The sequence below is a fragment of the Trachemys scripta genome, chromosome 11, assembly GCF_013100865.1.
Source record: "Trachemys scripta elegans isolate TJP31775 chromosome 11, CAS_Tse_1.0, whole genome shotgun sequence".
NCBI lineage: Eukaryota > Metazoa > Chordata > Testudines > Emydidae > Trachemys > Trachemys scripta.
Genome location: NC_048308.1, coordinates 63,249,902 through 63,256,725, shown reverse-complemented (window position 1 = coordinate 63,256,725; position 6,824 = coordinate 63,249,902).

The following is a 6,824-nucleotide window of genomic DNA, read 5'->3' as shown; positions in this document are numbered from 1 at the left end:
ATTACTGCTCCTGTTTCACATGGCAATGGGCAGAAAGAATTTTACCAAACAGAACAAAGATTAATATAGATAACATTCCATTTGTATAAATCAGTTCAAGTCCTGAGGTATTTTACAGAGCTGGGTTGGAAAACGTTTTGGAGTCTGGATTTAGAAAATGTGTTAGACTTTTGGAGTTCTGGAAAGTCAACATTTTGAAAATTTTCACAAATTGACTAGGCAAACAAAAAACAAACAAACAATTTTTTTGATTGGGTCAATCAAAATGCTTTGTTTAGACTGACCTTTTAAAAACCTCTTTTAGTAACAGTTAACTAAATTGTAAAAACAAAAAATTTCAAATTTTAAATGAAACTTAATTGCATTATTAAAACTTCATGTTTTTACACGTTTTCAAATTGAGAGATTCATCAAAACAGTTTAAGTTTTTATTAATTAACTCTTTTCAGTGAAAATCATGTTGTCAAAAAATCACCAATCAGCCCTTGTACTTTATATATTGAAGAAGGGGAAAAATTTTTGCTTGCCATTGAAATGATTTAAAGCTTGGACTGCTTATTTAAGTACATTTGTAATCCCTCTATCAGGGCTGCCCAGAGGGGGGGCAAATGGGGCAATTTGCCCCAGGCCCCGCAGGGGCCCCCACATGAATATAGTATTCTATAGTATTGCAACTTTTTTTTTATGAAAGGGGTCCCCGAAATTGCTTTGCCCCAGGCCCCCTGCATCCTCCACCGCCAAGGACTCTGAATTCTTGGGGACGTGGGTTATCCAATTCAAGCCTCCCACTCTTATTCCTGCACCCTGTGGACAATATAAAACCACCACTTGCAATTAACATAGTCAGTAGAGAGGCCAATGACTGAACGGCCACAGAGACTGAATTACCTTCTCACCCCCACCGCGGTCTCTGCAGATCAAGATAGGGGCACATGGCTGGGACACAGGATGGGGAAGTTTGTCCCGTGTTTGCTCATGTTGTGAGCAGAACAAGAAGCTACTTATCCTGGTAGTCTGACACGTCTCGCAACCATTAAATTCACTGTATGTTTTAAATATAATGTTGTTAATGAAATTGCTTTCCATTATTCAACGTCATTGACCATTTAACTCCTGAGTACCAGAAACAAATGTCCGGTGATACTTCAGCTGCAAAATGGGGATTGCAGGTGTGCAGAGCTAAAGGCAATGGTCAGGCAGTCAGACACCACAGCAATGGGTACAGTATGAAAACCTACACAGACAGGGAGGACTATAAAAGACTTCTAGAGAGTAGATGAAATAAGTATCACTTGACACAGGATGTACAGATCCCATTGTGACAGTCTATACCATTATGGTCACCACTTTTACAAAACTAAAATACATTTTGTACAAAGTATGCCTCATGATGGATCACTTGAAAATGCATAGTCCGCTGAACATTATTGTCCTGCTAAATATGTGTATCATCATTCTATGTAAAGGTATAGGATTCTACTGTATCACATTGCTGTAACATGCTCCAAGTTTAAGAAAAGCAGGCCCAAACCAGTTTCTCAGGAACAAGGAACAGACCAACTCCCAGCCAGGTGTTAGAGGGCCATCAGCCCAGACCCCGTTCTGCACCCCAGCCTGGAGCCCCCTCCCATACCCTGAATGCCTCATTTCTGGCCCCACCCCAGACCCCGCATTCCCAGCCCAGAGCCCAAACCCTGTTCCACATCCCAACCCCCTGCCCAGCCTGGAGCCCCCTCCAACACTTTGAACCCCTTGGCCCCAGCCTGGATCCTTTTCCCACACCCTGAACCCCTCATTTCTGGTCCCACCCTGGAACCCACACCCCCAGCCCAGAGCCTGTACCCCTGGCCACACTCCTACCCCATCAGCCCCACCCCCTAGCCCAGAGCTCACTCCTGCACCCCAAACCCCTCATCTCTGGCCCCACCCCAGAGCCCGCCCCTCCCAGCTGGTGCCCTCACCCCCTCCTGCACCCCAACCTCCTGCTGCAGCCAGATGAAAATGAGCGAGTGAGGGAGGGTGGGGGAAGAGCGAGCGATGGAGGGAAGGGGGGGATGGCGTGAGCGGGGGGCAGGGCCTTGGACAAGGGGCGAGGTGGGGGCGGGGCCTCGGGGCAGGGGCATTCTGTTTTGTGCGATTAGAAAGTTGGCAACCCTATGCTGCTTATACTGGCATTACAAGAACAACTTTACCAGTTTAGCTTCTCTTGCAACAGACCTACATTTTAAAATGACCAGTTCAAACTACCCTCCCCAGGCAGCTGATTTTAAGGGCATTCTGTTCTAGCTTTAAATCTGCATCCTTCTCTTGTCATGAAAACTGACATATAGAAATATGAGACAGTCTTTAAATGTATAAAGAAGAAAAGACACTGCCACTATTTCTAATGTATCTTGCATTGTAAAATACAATTCTTCTCCTTTCTCCATGAAGTTATACTTCAGAATGAAGTCTGAAAAGTTGCTGAAAATGTGAGATCCTACTCCCACATTAACCTTCTAGATTAATTAGCACAGTGTATATCAGACTGTACTTGATTAGAGCATTAAACTGAACTTTCTATTACCAAAAATCTATGCTTCAGGAGGACAGTATAGATTAGTTAATAAACATTTCATTGCTCTACCTAATGTAGCAATGATAGGCAACTGCAGTCCTCAATCAGACTGTTTGTTGTGAGGATATGCTATTGCTGGTCCTGTAGAAGGAATATGCACTAAGCAATGAATGAAAGATTGATAAAAGCCATACAAATGCACTTTGATATTGCCTTAGTAGCAATGTGGAGTACAACAAGGGTTGTTCACTTTGGTTAAAAGAAAAAAGCATCATAATTAATCATTCTAATTATTTTTAAAACAGAGGAATACATTTTTATTGGGTCTTTGAAGTTGATGTATATTATTTGCAAGCAGTTTATTTTAAGGGGTCTATTCCTTCCTAGAGGAGGAACATTTAGGCATGAAATTCACTAAGCAGCATTCCACTGGCAGGCAGAATGGCTCCTGAGGAGTGGAGCGTCTCTGAATCGGGCCAGCTCTGCTTGTACTATGATGGGTGAAACAGAAGAAAGAGGGTCATGTTTGAGGCGTGACCTAGACTGGGCAGGGAACAGCAACTCAGGAAGGCAAACTGAGGCCAAGTGGCTACTAGGCAAACAATTAATCCAGGGTGTTTAACACAGGCTGCTCAGCATGTTTATGTTTCCTATAGTTCTACCTGTCTGCTGCGATGCTTATTGCAAATGAAACTAGAGAGATCATTCCACCGCCCTGCTCCCTACTCCCCCCCTCCTCCCTCCACTCCCTCTTTAGAGTAGCAGGCACTCCCGCAAGCAGTCCTTATGCTCAAGAGCTCAAACACTTTCTTTGTGCACCAATGCAATGGAGTAGATCTCTTTGTGCAGCTCATATGCAATTTGCAGTCTTTCAATAGGGCTCCTTAAGAGAAATGAAGAGGTTGCCAACTTTTGCAATATTGATGTTTTTCTAAAAGCCCAAACTGTTGGCCTCAAGAGATTGCATGAGAATCTCATCTTTCATTTTTTTTTAAAAAGTACATTTCTAGCTGACATGGATGGAGAGAAAAAAAAATCTTAAAAATGTGAAGCAAGTGCACCCTCAAGGTTCAGAAACTGGAGGATAGAGAGTCCATCAGTTATTTTTAAAAACTCATGATTTTTGAATGTTTTGGGTTGATAGCATTGCTATTTAAAACTGGATTCATTACTGGAATGAAATCAAAACTTCATAAACAACTACTGGCAGAATAACTGTTTACTAGCAGCATAGTCTGCTTTTTATTATTTTGTTTTGAGTCCTTTTGGAACTGGCAAACTTTTATGAGTTTCTTGTTCAGAGTCTGTTGCCATATACGTAGCTTTTTCATTTGTACAGAACAAGCCTATTAAAAACAAAACACAGAAAAAACCCAGCATTTAGCATAGCAGCCAGTTGCAGGAAGCACTGTACGGTTCTGTTAACACAAGGCAAATCACCCTCTTTAAGTGTCGTGAAAATGCATTTTTCAGTCACATAAAATCATGCAACTTTGAATCCATTGCATCGTGTGTTTTAAAGACAGGTAAACGTAAAGGGTTAAGCTCACTCCAGACTTTAGCATGGCAGCGTTTAGCTTTCCACTAAATCTAATGATAATTTAGCTCTCATCCACCCTTCAGTGAGTCCATCTGGGGACAGCAGCTACACCCATCACAACACAGGGAGAGGACACACAGCATTGGCTGGGCAGGTTGGTTTTAGAGCATCACTGAAGAACTGCAACAAAACAGGACCCTTTCAAGCGCAAACTGAACAAGAAAACTCCCTCCAACCTATAGTTAAAATAAAGAGTAGTTTATTGGAGCTAGTTCCCAATACTGGGCTCTGTCCCCATCTCAGCACTAAGTTCATAGGAGATCTGCCTTCTCTCAGCTAGTTAACTCCCATCTTCTCAATCGCTTCTCCCACACCAACTGCACTCTTATAGGGCAGGTACTCTCTCCACTGCCTCCTGAGTGTCTCTGCACAAAAGGACAGACAGTTGGGTCCCTTTTCAGGTTAAAGGGATTAACTATTTCCTGTTAGCCTAGGGACAGGGTTTCTTCATCCTGTCACATGTTCCAAAGTAGATTCCATTCACACAGACTGACTTCTGAATGTCAAGGGACAATATATACACTGTCTATATTAATATATCACTCTCAGGGACCAGGTGTGAGGAAATCAAGTCTAGGCACATTACCCTGGCTCCTCTGAATTATTAGACTGCATAGCTCTATCAAATCAAAGAAACAAAGAGGTTTCCTTGAATAACTCATTGACCTTTTCCATCTTTCCAAACATTGACCCTCCAGATTGAAAAAACAAATTCCTTCCTGATCAAACAATCAGTGTTTGGCTCTTTGTTGAAGCAAAAAAACAAATGGAGCTGTTTGGGGTTATTTGGTACAGCATGGGATGATAGTCAAAGATGTCTCAAAAGCAATGGTCTTATACTAAAGTTTCCAAGGCATAATACATATAAATATATAGACAGCTAATTTTTGTTTTAGAAAAGAAACCCTGAATATCTTTTACTTACTTTGATGAGATTTTTTTTTTCTGCTCCATAGTTTCTTCAAGTTCATATGCCATCTTTTGTGTTGGGGATTGATTTGGTAATAGTATCTCTTGCATTTCCTAGATGAGATAAAAAATAAACTTTAATTCTTGTGGGCCAGATCATTTGAGGCCAGAATGCAGCCACACAAAGCAGGAAAGAGACCTCTCTTTCACTATCCGGGCGGCCTGCCTGAATCTTGAGTTCAGGTGTGCATGGAAAGCAGGGTCTATGGCACAGCAAACTCCTTAGGTAAACCCCAATCACAGTTAATTGTTTAATACTGTAACAGTAAAACAAGGGTTCTAACACATTTTAACCTCTTCAGCCGAACACCTGTAAATACAGGAAGATCCAACCAATACAAACTCCTAAAGGCAAGAAAAAGCCAGTTAAGGACTCCATCTTCAATACACGTTCACCACATTCATTTGTCCAAATCAATGACAGATTTTACCGCTCCACTTCTACAAAGTTTTATACAGTTCCATGTGTGACACCCTCGCCAAAAGAATGACTGTGAAGAGATCACCACACTGGGATTCAGGAGACCTGTGTTTTATTCTTGGCTCTGCTACTAGCCTGCTGGGTGAAGGCACGTCACCTTTCTGTGCCTCAGTTTCCCAATCTGTAAAGTGGGCATGATGACACTGGCCTCCTTTGTACAGTACTTTGTGATCTGCACATGAAAATGGCTATATCACAGCTAGGTATTCTTATTATACGAATAGGCTCTTCCTCTTTGTATGGTGAATTTAGTGCTGACAAAAGGCAGCTTGATAGCTCTGATGAATCAAGTCCTGTTTATCTACAGGGCAGCAGCAGAGCAAGTTTTCCACACACACCACCCTGCCAACATGCCTTAGCCATGATCTGGGGGTGGAGATTCTTCCTCAGGGGCTAACAGGGGTAGTTCAGTCTCCATGGCCAGTGTAGCTGTTGGGTTCACTGGTGAATCTGCCAATCAGTGCAAAGCATGATGGTGAGTTTGTGATGTGAGAGTTGGAATTGAGACCCACTAAACTCATCTCATAGGAGACACCAAACATCCATTCAGTAGGAACATCTTTTATTCCTGACTAAATGGGGCTGGATCTAAACTGGTGATCTACAGATGAAAGGCTGTGAAGTTCATTAGAAAGACCCTGAGGAATTTAATCCCCTAGTAAATGCTTAGTTAAGAGGGGGAAGGGTGTTGAATAGATATATTCCACATACAGAAACGCCTTTGTTAAAAGAAAAGTAGGTTACAAAAAAAATAATCAAGAATTCAGTTAGGAGATGCCAGAATTAGGCTTGTAACACATACAGAAGGAAAAGTATGTGAATAATCATTTTAATGTTAATTTATAATTTGGCAGTGAACCAGACAACTGATACAGCTTTCCCTCAAAAAAATTAAACAGAAAATGAACCTACTAAGCATGAAACGCCAGTGTCAAAACTGTTTGACTAGTGACTCTTCAAAACACCATTGTGAGTTCCCACATTTCTCTGGCATTTCTAGGTCAATTCTGCCTAGTTTCAAAATAAAACAGTGTTTTTTCTAACTTCTACCCCTGCAAAAATCAACCTTAGATACGAACATCAGCACCTGCGTTCTTTCCACTCTTGCGTTGCTGATACAATAAAGATTGGGCAGTCAGAAGTCCGTGCATCATCAACAAATTTGTTTATTAATGAAAATACAGAATGTCACTGTGTTGCTTCCCAAGATACCCAAT